At 40.0% G+C, this 14007-nt stretch overlaps 1 pseudogene; it reads left to right on the top strand.

Moving 5' to 3' along the window:
* The first annotated feature begins 1067 nt into the window (after nt 1-1067).
* LOC109454639 (heterogeneous nuclear ribonucleoprotein A1) lies at nt 1068-3877 on the top strand (annotated as a pseudogene).
* The last annotated feature ends 10130 nt before the right edge of the window (nt 3878-14007 follow it).

Genomic DNA, 14007 nt, shown 5'->3' with positions numbered 1-14007 from the left:
AACTACACAAGGAGAATAGAAATATGCCACAGACATAGATGTTAAGTGTCTAAATGTTTTTCATAGCGTTTGTGGAATACTGAACTATAAAATGAGTCTCTCTTATTTTACCATATAACCTACAATAATTTCACTTCTGGTCCTTCACCTCACTGCATTTAAACAATTTACATTCTTACTTATAAAACTCCATTTAGAACAAAGACATTTCCTTTTATTTTCCTGAATGAAAAACATAATCAGTAAAAATTAGTTACTGAGAAATACTGTTAATAAATAACATTCAAGTGCAAATGGGGAATATTCAAACAGTGGGAGTATTCTTCATCCTTACATAGTTTTATTCTGACTTCCAATCTTTTAAGTACAGTTTTGAGTGTAATCACATTGAATTATGTATTAGATTCTAAGAAACAGCTTCTTTCACCTTTCAGCCCTCAAATAAATCTTGATAAAGACAAAGTGAAAGAAGCGTTGGCATTCAGAGGACAAGAAAAAAAGGTTATAGTGCCGGTTAAATAAATTAGGGTTACACATATACTATAGAGAATGATATGTCATCATTAATTATTAAGGAAACTACGTTAGAAGGAAACAGTGTATGTGTGTGTGGGGGGGAGGGGGGGGAGGGATCCTTTGCACCTATTCCCTAATACTCCTGAATGGGTGGGTAATTGTACCTGGAGAGATGTGAATTTGTTTGGTTTTATTTGTTTCTTCTTCTCCTCTTCTCTGCCCGTCCTCCTCCTTCTTTTGATTTTAATATCAATTTAGTATACAGGGCTGTAATTTAGATAGCGCAGTTTTGGAGAGTTTTTGCGACTTGATTGCTGAGATGTCAAATGGAATCTGGAGCCAAAGGTCTAGCTAGCGAGCGTCTCTCTGCAGACCTCAGACCCACAACACAACCGCATCTGCCCCCTTGCGTTCGCTTTGGGGGTTGGTCTCACTCAAAGAAGTTGGTTTTGATCAAAGGAGATCGCGGGGTTGGAGTTGGAGCATGCGCAATCACAGGAGCCCCGCCGGTTCCTTGAGTACGCTAATCTTTGCGCTTCGCATCAGCGACAATGTTCATGCAGAATCACTTAACAGTACAAAGGCCGCGGTATTTATTGCCTACTACTCAGCTTGAGGTAACCATTTTACCACACAGTGAATCTTTTTTTTTTTTTTTTTGAGTCTTTGGAGCAAACTGTATCTTGTGCTTTGTCAACTTAACTCAGCTGAATTTGACATTGTGATACCCGCACAATTGGAATACCACGTTTGCCTGTGTGCATATGTAGAAAGATACACATATCACGTGTTGACACGGGTCTTAAAGGATCTTACAAGTGTCAACTAAAATAAAAGCTTTCCAATTAACTAAAAAAAGACAACAAAGCCTTGCTCAGGATTTACAGCATGGGTTTCTCTAGCTCTTTTCCAAATATTTGGGGGAAAGAATAAGACAGTATTTCTTTGCTTGTTTTCTTTCACAAGTTCTAAAACTCTCAATGTCTTCAAATATAACCTCTATCCCATCTTCTCTCTTTCTCTCCTTCTCTCGCTTCCCTCTCCTCCCTTCTTCCACTCTCTTCCTCCCCTCCCCTCCCTTACTTCTATAATTCCAATTAGATATGTGTGAGATATCTTATTCTGTCCTTAATGTCTCTTTATAGTTTTTACTTCTTTCTATCTCTGGATGTCAGTTATAGACAATGTGGTGTAAACCACCCATTGAGTTTTAAATATCTATTAATTTTTCATTTCTAGAAGTGTTGGGTTTTTGTGGGGACAGAGTCCCAGAGAGCAGTTACCAGGCTCTCAGCCTCATGTGGAAAGGTGCTGGCTTGGGTAGTAGATGGCCATCAGCTGTGACTAGTTGGCCATCAGCTGTAACCAGTTAGCCATTAGCCACCAATATAATTGCTGTGGCTACGCTAGGGGGTTGGTTGGTGGTGGGTTGGCAGAGAAGCAGACAGCGGATTGCAGCTAGCAATTGGGTTGGTTGGCAGAGAAGCGGATGGCAGGCTGTGGGTTGTGTGGCTTCTGCTTCCTGTGTCTTCAACCCAGCCGACAGTGAGAATATATTGGTATGACTCCCCTATCTATGGCTCCGTTGGTGTTGCTTTTTAGCTCACCACATCCTGCGTTCTTGTGCGGGGAGCGGGAGCTGAGACCCTGCATGACGGTTTTCTTACACATCTATTTATCCTTTACTCATGATTTTATGCCCTTTTGTATTTTAAAACATTTTAAGTGAACTTATTTTTATTTTTTCTGTAACAATTCGTATATCTGAAGACTTTTGAACCTTTATGTTGTTTTTGCTTGCTCTCCTTCTTGGTGCCTTATTTCGCTATGTGTTTATTGACTTTTTTTCTTTTTTTTTCTCTTTGAGTTTTCATTTTCATGTGAACTTTTATCTGTGGAAATTCTTTGAGCCTGTGATAAGGTGGATTTCTTCATAGGGGGATTAACATTTGCTTCTGTTAGACACCAGTGGACATTATCAGTGCTGTATTAATTTAAATTATTGACTTGAAGTTGTTTGCTTCCGTTTGTGTGTGTTTCATAATACCAGTGGATGTGAATTCAGGATACAAACTTAAATGGAAGCCAGACTGTGGTTATGAATTTTCAGGAAAAATCCTTTTGCAATGTTCAAATTTCAAGATGGGCAATTTTCCTTTTTGAGTTCTATATTGGTGTCAGGATGTATTTCTAGTTCATTTTTAAACTGGAGTATAACACTTTAGGGTCCAGTTTTATTTAAATGGGGTTACCTAATATAATCGCTAACTTGAGTGGGGTAAGGGCTCTGTCTCCCATCCCTGAAACCTTAAAAATTAATGCTTGAGATACGTTTGTTAGATCGCTCCTTTCTATCGGTGGACGCCACCGAGGAAGCATTGTTCAAATCTCCCTTCCCGTGATCGTCATGTCTATAACTCAAAGTCTCCCAAAGAGTCTGAACAGATGCGGAAGCTCTTCATTGGAGGTTTCTGCTTTGAAACAACCGATGAGAGTCTGAGGAGCCATTTTGAGCAGTGGGGAACTCAGGCTGTGTGATGATGAGAAACCCAAACACCAAGCGCTCCAGAGGCTTTGGGTTTGTCACCTACACTGTGTGGAGGAGGTGGGTGCAGCCATGCAGGCAAGGCCACACAGATGGAGGGAAGAGTTGTGGGACCAGAGAGGGCTGTCTCAGGAGACGATTCTCGAAGACCTGGTGCCCACTTAACTGTGAAAAAGATTTTTGTCTGTTGTATTAAAGAAGATACTGAAGAACATCATCTAAGAGATGATTTTGAATAGTATGGGAAAATTGAAGTGATTGAAATCATGACTGACCGAGGCAGTGGCAAGAAGAGAAGCCCTGCTTTTGTAACCTCTGATGACCATGATTCTGTAGACAAGACTGTCATTCAGAAATACCACACTGTGAATGGCCACAACTGTGACGTAAGGAAAGCCCTATCTAAGCTAGAGATGGCTAGTGCTTTATCCAGTCAAAGAGGTCGAAGTGGTTCTGGAAACTTCAGTAGTGGTCGAGGAGGTGGTTTTGGTGGGAATGACAATGTTGGTCGCAGAGGAAACTTCAGTGGTCAAGGTGGCTTTGGTGGCAGTCGTGGTGAGGATATTATGGTGGTAGTGGGCATGGCTATAATGGATTTGGTAATAATGGAAGCAATTTTGGAGGTGGCGGTAGCTGCGATTTTGGCAATTACAACAATCAATCTTTAAATTTTAGACCCATGAAAGGAGGAAACTTTGGAAGCAGAAGCTCTGGCCCCTATGGTAGTAGAGGACAATATTTTGCCAAACACGAAACTAAGGTGGCTATGGCTGTTCCAGCAGCAGCCGTAGCTATGGCAGTGCCAGAAGGTATTAATTACTGCCAGGAAACAAAGCTTAGCAGGAGAGGAAAGCCAGAGAAGTAATAGGGAAGCTACAAGTTACAACAGATTTGTGAACTCAGCCAAGCACAGTGGTGGCAGGGCCGAGTTGCTACAAAGAAGACATGTTTTAGACAATACTCATGTGTATGGGCAAAAAATTCGAGGACTGTATTTATGACTAATTGTATAACAGATTATTTTAGTTTCTGTTCTGTGGAAAGTGTAAAGCATTCCAACAAAGGGTTTGAATGTAGTTTTTGTTTGTTTGTTTGTTTTTTGTTTGTTTGTTTGTTTTTGCACCCATGCTGTTGACTGCTAAATGTATTAGTCTGATCATGATGCTGAATAAATGTCTTTAAAAATATATAATAATGCTTGAAATCAACTGAGCTCAGCAGTGCCATTAGGGCAAAAAGCAAACCTCAGTGCTTTACTTACCTCTCCGAGTTCCTGTCAGTAATTTAATTTAGACCTAAGTAGTACTTACTTTTTTTGTGTGTGCAATATTTGCATGCATTTAAGATAATTAAAATATTTTTGCTCAGCAGTTTTAGTTGTTTTCAGCAATAGGATCAGTTCAAGTACTTAGTTCATCAGGTGATTATTATTGTTACCAGTAATGGAAATAAAATTGCTGTAAATTTACTTTTTCTCCTGCATTCATTACAATTATCTCAAGACTTTACTCCATTTTATTCTATTTTTCCCCTTGCTATTTCTGATGTTACAACTTATTTGTTCAATCTACAACTATGGCTCAGTTCTCAGATTGTTTTCTTATCTCTGACATTTCCTTTTAACCTTTTAATTCTAATCATCGTGGTTTTTAGAGTTTCGTTTTGGGGGTTATTTGTTACTATGTCACTGCATAGCATAAAATACTTATGGGGACTCTGCCTCTGTAGTTTGAGTTATGCTTACTTGCATACTTTTGAATATTATGAACCATAAATTCTCTACCTTTCTTTCTTGTTTCCTTCCTTCTATTCTTTCCCGTTTTTCCTTTTTCACTCTACTATAGTTTCATAATTGCCATGTGATTAGTTTTTTACCTTGATCACATTTATCGTCAGGTATTACTGCCCAGCTCAAAACAGTATTGATTCACTTCCCATCTTATCTGTAACCAAACATATGAGCAAACAGGGATAACTGGGGTGGAGGCTGAGCATGCTGGGATGGCAGAGGTGGAGCACTGCTGTGGAGGTGTGCTACACCTCCTGGCGAGCCAGCATCTGAGTTCTTTTCTGAGGTTCTATCATGAGGGGATTCTTGGATTGGCTGTCACTCCAACGTTGCACAATTCCATTAAAGATATTAAGCCTATAGGCTTCTTATCTCTTCTGAAGTTAGGGTTGTATTACAGTGGGTCTCTCCTCATTTTTCTCAGGGCTACCTACTTAAGTCCTCAGTCCACATATTTCCAAGTTAGAAGATGTAAGTGATAATTTTCAGGATAATCTAGACTCAGTTTTCCCAATAATTCTTGTGGAAGGTGAAGACAAGTTTAGAATGTGTAAAACAGTATAATAGTATTTTCTGTGTCTTGCTTTGACCCCATTTCTTTATGGCATTAGTTTGTGACCCTTTATTTGTTTTATTGCTCCTGGTAAGGTATACCCTCCTTCACCTTTTGTACTTATTTATTTGATCATTGACTTAGTTATTGGGGAATTTTGCTTCATTCCACTGTCCTTAGCTAAGTAAAAGTTACTTTACAAATACCATCCTGCAATAAAAATTATTCTTTTTATGAGTAATTTCATTTTAACTAATTAGGTTTCAATAATATATATCTTTGAAAGATAATGTGCATATAACAGGAGTAGTTATTCTGTGTAAATTATCGCTACCCATAGAAAACACAAGTAGGAATGAAATACAAGATAATTATTTTTGTTGGAGGGGCTATAATTCTGGGTGCCAGACTTATGTGATAGTCTAATAGCAGAGGACAGTCTATAGAGGCAGCGAGCAGGTCCTTGTTGTCTAGAAGAAAGATCTAGATGTATCAGAGGAATAAAGTATTACCAAAAATAAATTTGACTACTTTTTCACTAATAACCAGCCTGCACTCATTTTTATTTTTGATAAATGAGCAACAAATATCTTCCTTATGTCAAGAAAATCTTTCAATGTCGACTTTAATGTAAACTAACAGGCACTCTTTATTCATAATCAACTGCTACTACAAAGCCTGAGGTTTTGCACTGCTATTTGCTGCCCTCTGCAGGCAAACTTAAAACTCACAGGTGATGTTGGAATTCTGGAAAAAATACCCTATATTCTACAAAAATTTAATGGAAACCTAAGCTAGAGAGGAATTGTGGGGGAGAGGGACTGTGGAGGAGTTCTCACACCCTATGTCGGTTGCAAAAGCCCTGTAGGAAGAACTCTATGGTTACAACAGAGCTCTATGGGTGTAACAGCCTTTCCCCTTCACTTCCTCTCCCCCCCAGTAAAAGTGGCTTTCTTTTTCTCCTTGGCCCTTCTTCGTGCACATGGCTCACTATGTCTGCACATACCAGATTGCAATCCTTTCTTTTTCTAGAAAAAAATCTTTTTGGTGACAGATTACCTAGTGAATTTTTGTTTATGGTCAACAGTTCCAATATAGATGTACGTAAGTGAACTTGAAACAAAAATGCTCAAAGTATTTCTGTCTCATACATGCCATGTGACTGTGAAGTATTACTTGTTAGATGGCTGAGAAATGGAGACCTATTGTGAAGAGCTTAGCGTTAAAAGGGAAAAAGAACTATGCTTGAGGTATTAAGTTATATGTTGGTTTGATTTTTATTCTTAAATAACAGCGTAGTTGAACATATGGGTCAATATGTGAAATATTACTTGATACTTTTTTTCCCTGCATTTTTTTATTAGTTGACCCTCCTTCATGTAAGGAAATTTTTCTGGACTAACTGCTAAGTGTTGGCTTTCAAGTTCAAAAACCTTAATGCAAGTATAACATAGAACAAATTTAAAAAGATATTTGCCTCATTCAGTCCCTACAGTGATTAAATTGCATAGTATGTGGGTGGATAATAGAAAACCTAGAATGTACTGAGAGAACGCTGAAAGTGAAGAATTTCTCCGTCTACTTTCCTCCTGGGACCCTGATCTAAGAGTTCCCACAGAATTTTCTATTCCAGAAGAGTGCAGTAGCAATCTCTTAAATATAGTTGCATAGGATATGGGGGTGGAAATGGTATGACGCAGGCCCAATGAACATCTTGCAGCCTGTGGTGACATGGGAGTTCTCCCCAAAGATCTCAAATAGGATGGAGAATTAGTCGGAGGAAGGGACATAGGGATGGAGGGAGGGAGAGCGAGAGCGCAAGAGCGCACGCACGAGAGAGAGAGGGAGAGAGAGAGAGAGAAAGAGAACCAGCTGCCCTGCAGTGGCCCTTAGGAATGCAAGAAGACACTACATCAGATCACATCTTGATGTTGATGTGAGCATGGAAAACGAACACGTGAGTGCCATATCCAATGAGTTACAGTTCAAAGATTACAACACAGCTTTGAGATAAATCAAGCAAGACAAGTAGATGTACTTTCTCAAACCTAGGAAGAAACAGTGAGGGCAGATTCCGAAGTTGAATAAAATGTGAAATAACTCAGAAATCCCTAGAGCAATAAAGTTTATTGGAAATAATTAAGCTTAATCCTTCAAACAGTATAGGCTCTTAAGACAGATTTCATTCAGATAGAAGAAAAACAAAGTCACATTTTTCACACCAGCATCTGTGATTGGAAAAAATCAACAAACAATGGAAGTTTTAAAAGAAGTTTTTGAAGACATCTCACTAGTGCGAGGACTTGACGTTTGTCCATTCCTCACTAGCATCTTACTCTCTGTTCATGCTAGGGGTTCAGAATTTCTCCTCTTCGGTTGTCCCTCTAGCTCCTCTTTTAGCTTTTCCAACTATAAAGCAGCAGGACAGATAACATATCGGTTTTATTATTTCTCTCCAATACCTACTATGGCTTCTGGCTTATGGTACATGCTCAATAAATATGCACTAAAATGAAATAATTAAAAGAAAAAACTAGATGACTAAAGCTCAGATGAGAAACCCCTCTTTTGTGAGAAATGCAGAACTATGGCAAGATATTACTTTCACCTTTTCCTTCTCATTAATGCACTGTGAATAAATATTGTGGATATACTTAACTTGGCATGTGACATTTACTAGGACCCAACTTGAAAATTATAAGATACCCACCATTTGTCAACACAAAGGACTGGCAGATGTTATCCTTGTCTTAGACTTGTATTTTAAATGTTAACAATTCACTCTTCTCTTTTGGATGTCCCTCTCATGCTCTATCTCTCTAGCTTTGCATCACTAGGAGTGGGAAAGGGGCTAGAGATGCATTCACTAAACAAAAAAATAAGAGGACAAGTTCCAAATTAACTTAAGGTAATAGCTTGGTATTTCAAACAAACATTGTTGTTTGCTGCCCCTTGCTGGTAAGATAATAAAAGTGCTAAGTCACATTTTGAAAGGTAGTTCTTGGCACTGAAATCCTATTTTACAGGAAATAGCTCCTTTATCACAAGTGGTATATAAATTACACAAGTGAATTGTCTCAAATACTAAACACCATATGGGAAGAGTCCCTTAATTAAAGGTAGTTGTTTTCTGGCCTTCAGTTTGGATACTTGTAGAGAAAAGTTAAGAAAAATCATAAAACAAACCCCATATATAAAAGGTGCTCTCTCTTACTTGAAAGTTACCATTGGCAACAAACACTGTCAGTTGATTTCCTTGAAGTGACAATCTTCTTTCATTCATTTCTTTTGAGAAAATATCTGCCAAATGCCCATATCTGAATAACCATTGTTTGCCTTGCAGTCACTCTCTCAAGTAAAAATTGCATTCCATGAAAAGCAGCAGCTAATTCAGGTTGCAGCTGAAACTAGAGCCCAAGTGCTTTTCTCAAGATAACCATCATAATACTTCATAATTCAGCAAAAGTGCTTTATGCATACTTCCCATGTCATCACACAGAACACTAGAAAGGAGCAGGCCTGAACTGCTGGGAAAATGCTTTAGCAGGTGCTTTAGAATAAACCACAGAATTCCGAGGGCCTCCGGAGCCGTGGGGGTTGGGCCTCTGAAGGCAGAGCCAGCTGTTGGGCTGTGGTCTCTGTTAATGGTTAATGAGCCCAGGGATTCCAGTTATTAGAATAATGTTCTTCTGCCTCCAGTGCCAGGTTGGCTGGCTGTGGAGGACTTTAATTTGGGCATGAAATGGCCAAGCCTTTACCAAGGAGGTGATCCAGAACCATAGGTTAACAACTTAATGTGTGGTTTCCACTGATACAGTTTCAGTAAACAGCCTAAGTCCTGGGGCTGGTTTAAAATAAGCAGCCCAAGGCAGAGAACAGAAAGGACCTAATTCTTGATAAACGTGTAGACAAAATGATGGATAAGTAAATAATGCTGAGAATCTAGTCTAAAAGGGAAGGCAAAGTTGGAAATGGAAAGTAAACAATGAAGTCACAAGTCAGTATAGGGGTGAACAGACAGAAGGAGGAAGCAATGTGTGTAAAAGCTGAAGAAATAAAAGCCTCCAAAAGCACAAGAGTTCTGGCAATCCCTTCTGTGTGGCACCTGGTATGTGACAAGGGACTTAAAGGCAGCTCCCTAAAGGAATTGTGCAGGGCCATTGGGGACACCTAGGCGGGAAACAAACTATCCAAAGCAAAAAGGAAATAGGATCAGAAAAAGAGTGTCCATGCAGGGACTCTAGTCCTGCTCCCCACACAAGAACACAGGATATGGTGAGGCCAAAAAGGAACACCAACGGAGCCATAGATAGGGGAGTCATACCACTAAATTCTCGCTGGCGCCTGGGTTGGAGACACAGGAAGCAGGAGCCACACAATCTGCAATCTGCGCTCTGCTTCTCTGCCAACCAACCAACCACCAGAGTAGCCATAGCAGTTATATTAGTGGCTAATGGGTAACTGGTTACAGCTGATGGCCAACTAGTCATAGCTGATGGCCATCTACTACCCTTGCCAGCACCTTTCCACGTGAGGCCGAGAGTTTGGAAACTGCTTTCTGGGACTCTGACCCACAAAGGGTCCCCAGGAAAGGAGCTAACAGTCAAACGGTAATTCCGATGAAAGGCTTGGCAGATCCTGTATTGTTTCAGATAAGCATAGTGTCTTGCCCTGTTCAAGGGAAAGAGCTGTCTCTCTTTCCTCTTCCCCTTACAGTAAGCTGCAGGGAAGAATAATGCTGTCTCTTCTCACTCATTTTCAGCCAGTGCCCTCAACCTTCACTCCTACCCTCCACTCCCAACTAAAACATCCTATAGACTTAGTTATTTTAATCCTCACTTTGCTACTTCATTTCCATCACACCTCTTCTCAAAAGTCTCCTGCTAAGAGAGAGCTTCCTGATACCTCTAAAAGGGCAGTGTTCGTTATGACACTATCATTTCCCTGTTGTTATCCTCTTTTTACTTTTATTATAGATAATTTCAGCTATAGGAAAGGAGACAGAACATCTCCAGCAATTACCAAGCTCATGGATAAAGTTGTCGTATCTGGATCTACACCCATTTTCCCCTCCCATACTATTTCGAAGTCTTTCCCCAACATCGTAGCTTTTCATCCATAAATATTTCATATGTATCTCTCTATAAGGACTCTTTTTGTTAAACAATCGCACTATAATGATCACAACTGGAAAACAATATAATAGTTCTTGGTATATAAGTACAATTCATCCATGAAAAATGAGGAAGGAAATCCTACTATTTGGAGCAACATGGATGGACCTTGAAGGCATTATGCTAAGTGAAATAAGTCAGATAGAGAAAGACAAGTACTGTATGATCTAGAATGTAAAAAAACAAAAAAGAGAGAGAGACCAAACTTGCGGTTACCAGTGGCAAGAGCTGAAGTGAGGGTGAATTGGTACAAACTTGCAGTCATAAGGTAAATTAGTACTAGGGATGTAATATACAACATGGTGACTATAGCTAACACCGCTGTATGATATGTAGCAGAATTATTAAGATAGCAGATCCTAAGAGTTCTCATCTCAAGGAGAATTTTTTTTTCTTTTTTTTAAGTGTATCTATTTGACAAGATGCATGTCAGCTGACCCTATTGCACTAATTTTTTTACAATACAGATGCTCCTCAACTTAGGATAGGGTTATATCCTAATAAACCCATCATAAATTGAAAATATCATAATTTGAAAATGCATTTATTACACCTACTGAACATCATAGCTTAACCTAGCCTACCTTAAAAGTGTGCAGACAGCTTACTTTAGCCTACAGTTGGGCAAAATTTTTTGCTGCTGCCACCCAGCATTACAAGAGAGTGTCATACCACATATCACTAACCCAGAAGATCAAAATTCAAAATTTGAACTTTGGTTTCTATTGAATGTGCATAGCTTTCACACCATCATAAAGTTGGAAAATTGTAAATCTAATGACTATAAGTCAGGGACTTCTGTATATATTAATTAAATTATCATGCTATATGCCTTGAACATATATAGTGATGTGTGTCAATCTTTTCTCAATAAAAATGGAAAAGAAAAGGTAATAATTCTTTAATATGGCAAATATCCTCTCAGTGTTCAAATTACCAATTTACTCATGAAAGTCATTTTCTTCCGAGTTTGAATCAGTATTTAAATAATATGTTGGTTGATAAGTTTCTCAATTCTCTTTTAATCTGTAAGTTCCGTCTCTCTCGCTCTCCCCTCTTTTTCCTTCCTTTGATCTCTTTTTTGAAGAAAACTTGATCATTTGTCCTGTAGAGTTTCCCACAGTCTAGATTTTTCTGATGAGTTTCATTGCTCTTTTCCGCTTGTCTTCACAGGGACTTCCTGTGAAGTGGTAATTGGATCATAAGAGGTTTTCTTGGTGAAACTTCTTCATAAAGGGCGTAGTGTTCTTCCAACAGAAAGTATACTATCTGCTTTTGTGATGTAGGCAGGTATTGTTAGATATTGCCTGTATCCATTAATGTATTTGGAGTTGCAAAATGATAAATTCCAATTTTAGTGTTTCATCTTACTTTACTAACTGGAGTATTTCTATAAAGAGAAATATCCTTCATCAACTTTTTTGTTACCCAGAACTTTGGTTACCCAAAGTTCATATAGGAAAGGCAGGATAAATGTTTAATGTGTTCCCCCTTTTCAAATTAAGTTTCAAAATAATGAGTTGACTACCATCCTGCCACAGGTACCAGTTAGTGTTGTTATTTATCTTAGTTGGCTATTGGTGAGTAAAACACCTGCAAACTCAATAGTTTAAAATAATAAAGTACTTCTAACTGAGGAGATCCAAGATGGTGGAGTAGAGAAACACTGTGCCTGCTTCCTTCCATGAACACATTAAAATTACAACTAAATTACAGAACAATCAACATGGAGAATCATCTTAAGTCTGGCTGAAGAGAAATTTCATAACTAAAGATATAAAGAAGAAGTTACGTCAAGACTCGTAGGAGGAATGATGACACAAAATGAGCTGGCCGCAAACCCCTATGGGGCAGTTGAGAACCAGAAGGGATATCTTGGCCATGGAAGTTCCCCCCGAGGAGCGAGAGAGCCCAGTCCCACACCAGCCTCCCCAGCCCAGAGTATTGGTGCTAGGAAGAGAAGTCCCCACAACATCTGGCTGTGAAAAATAGTGGGGATGCTGACCATCCAGGTGGGACAGAAGGCTGCAGGAAACCCAGATGTCCTGTAAAGGGCCTGCACACAGACTCTCTAATTCTCAGGCACTCCCCTTGGACTCTGGTGGAGGGACAGTAATTTGGGGTGGGGGGCGTTGGAGCAAGGGCTAGAGGACAGTTACCATTTTCCCTGTATGCGGTCTGTCTCCCATGCAGCCAGAAGGCAGGTGCCACCTTCCCAGTGTTGAGCCCACTCCCCACAGGCCAAATCGGCATCTGATTGGCCTGGTGAGCCCTGCTGCTTCACCCCTACTGACTCCCTGAGACACCACCCCATGCAACTCACCCAACACCAGAAGCACTTTCTCCAACAGCAGCCAGCTCCACCTGCATTGCACTCTTTCTTGAAAAACTATTAGAGTCTGCAGAACCCATGTGGGCAGCAGCTGGCATCGGGGAATGAACCTTAAAGGAGTTGGCAGGTGGCAGTGGGCCTTGGGGTGTCCTGGCTTTTTGAAGAGCTACCCCAGGACTGGTACTGGGGACAGACATCTCAGTTCTCAGTGTGGCCTCTCCCACATGACTCCAGGTCTAGCACAAGCAGCAAACAATGGCAGATCACTTTGCAGCTCCCAGCAGGTAATCCCTGGCCAGTCACAGGCAGTGGGTGACCTGGGCCTTCACTGGAGCCCCTCACAAGATGGCCCAGTACCAACATACTTGGAGGTTGGCTTCAGATCACAGCAGAGTACCACCCAGTTAGCCTCACAAGGCAGTCTCAACAGGCACTAAAATCCCACTCAGTGTGGTAAACCCCTGGCACAGCAGCCCATAAGCTGTGGATGTGGCAAAACCCCACAACCAATCAGCCTGAGGGTCAGTCCCACTCATTAATTTGCCAATAGTAATCAAGATTCAACTATAATAGGAGGGCACACACAACCCACACAAGGGACTCTCCTGGAGCTCCTAGAGCACCTGGAGCACCTGGACAGGTGACCAGGTAGACTGTTCCAGGTCCCAGCCTACTACAAAAGGCCACACAGCCAAGACTGGGAGACATAGCAGATCTACCTAATACATAGAAACAAACAGAGAGTCAGCTAAATGAGGAAACAAAGAAATATGTCCCAAATGATAGCAAGCATGAAAAAGGACATAGAAACCATAAAAAAAGTCAGAAGTGAAGAATACAATAACTTAAATGAAGAATTCACTAGACGAAATCACCAGCAGAGTAGATAAAGCAGAAGATTGAATCAGTGATTTGAAAGACAAGATAGCAGAAAGCACTCAATTAGAACAACAAAAAGAAAAAAAAAATCCAAAAAATGAAGATAGACCTCTGGGTAAACATCAAATGTAACAACATTCACATCATAGGGGTATCCGAAGGAAAAGAGAGAAAGCAAGGGATTGGGAACCTACTTGAAGAAATAATGACTGAAAACTT

Source organism: Rhinolophus sinicus, linkage group LG01, assembly GCF_036562045.2.
Source record: "Rhinolophus sinicus isolate RSC01 linkage group LG01, ASM3656204v1, whole genome shotgun sequence".
In the NCBI taxonomy this organism is placed as follows: Eukaryota; Metazoa; Chordata; class Mammalia; order Chiroptera; family Rhinolophidae; genus Rhinolophus; species Rhinolophus sinicus.
Note: the sequence above shows the minus strand (reverse complement) of the source record. Positions and strands in the feature narration are given on the sequence as shown.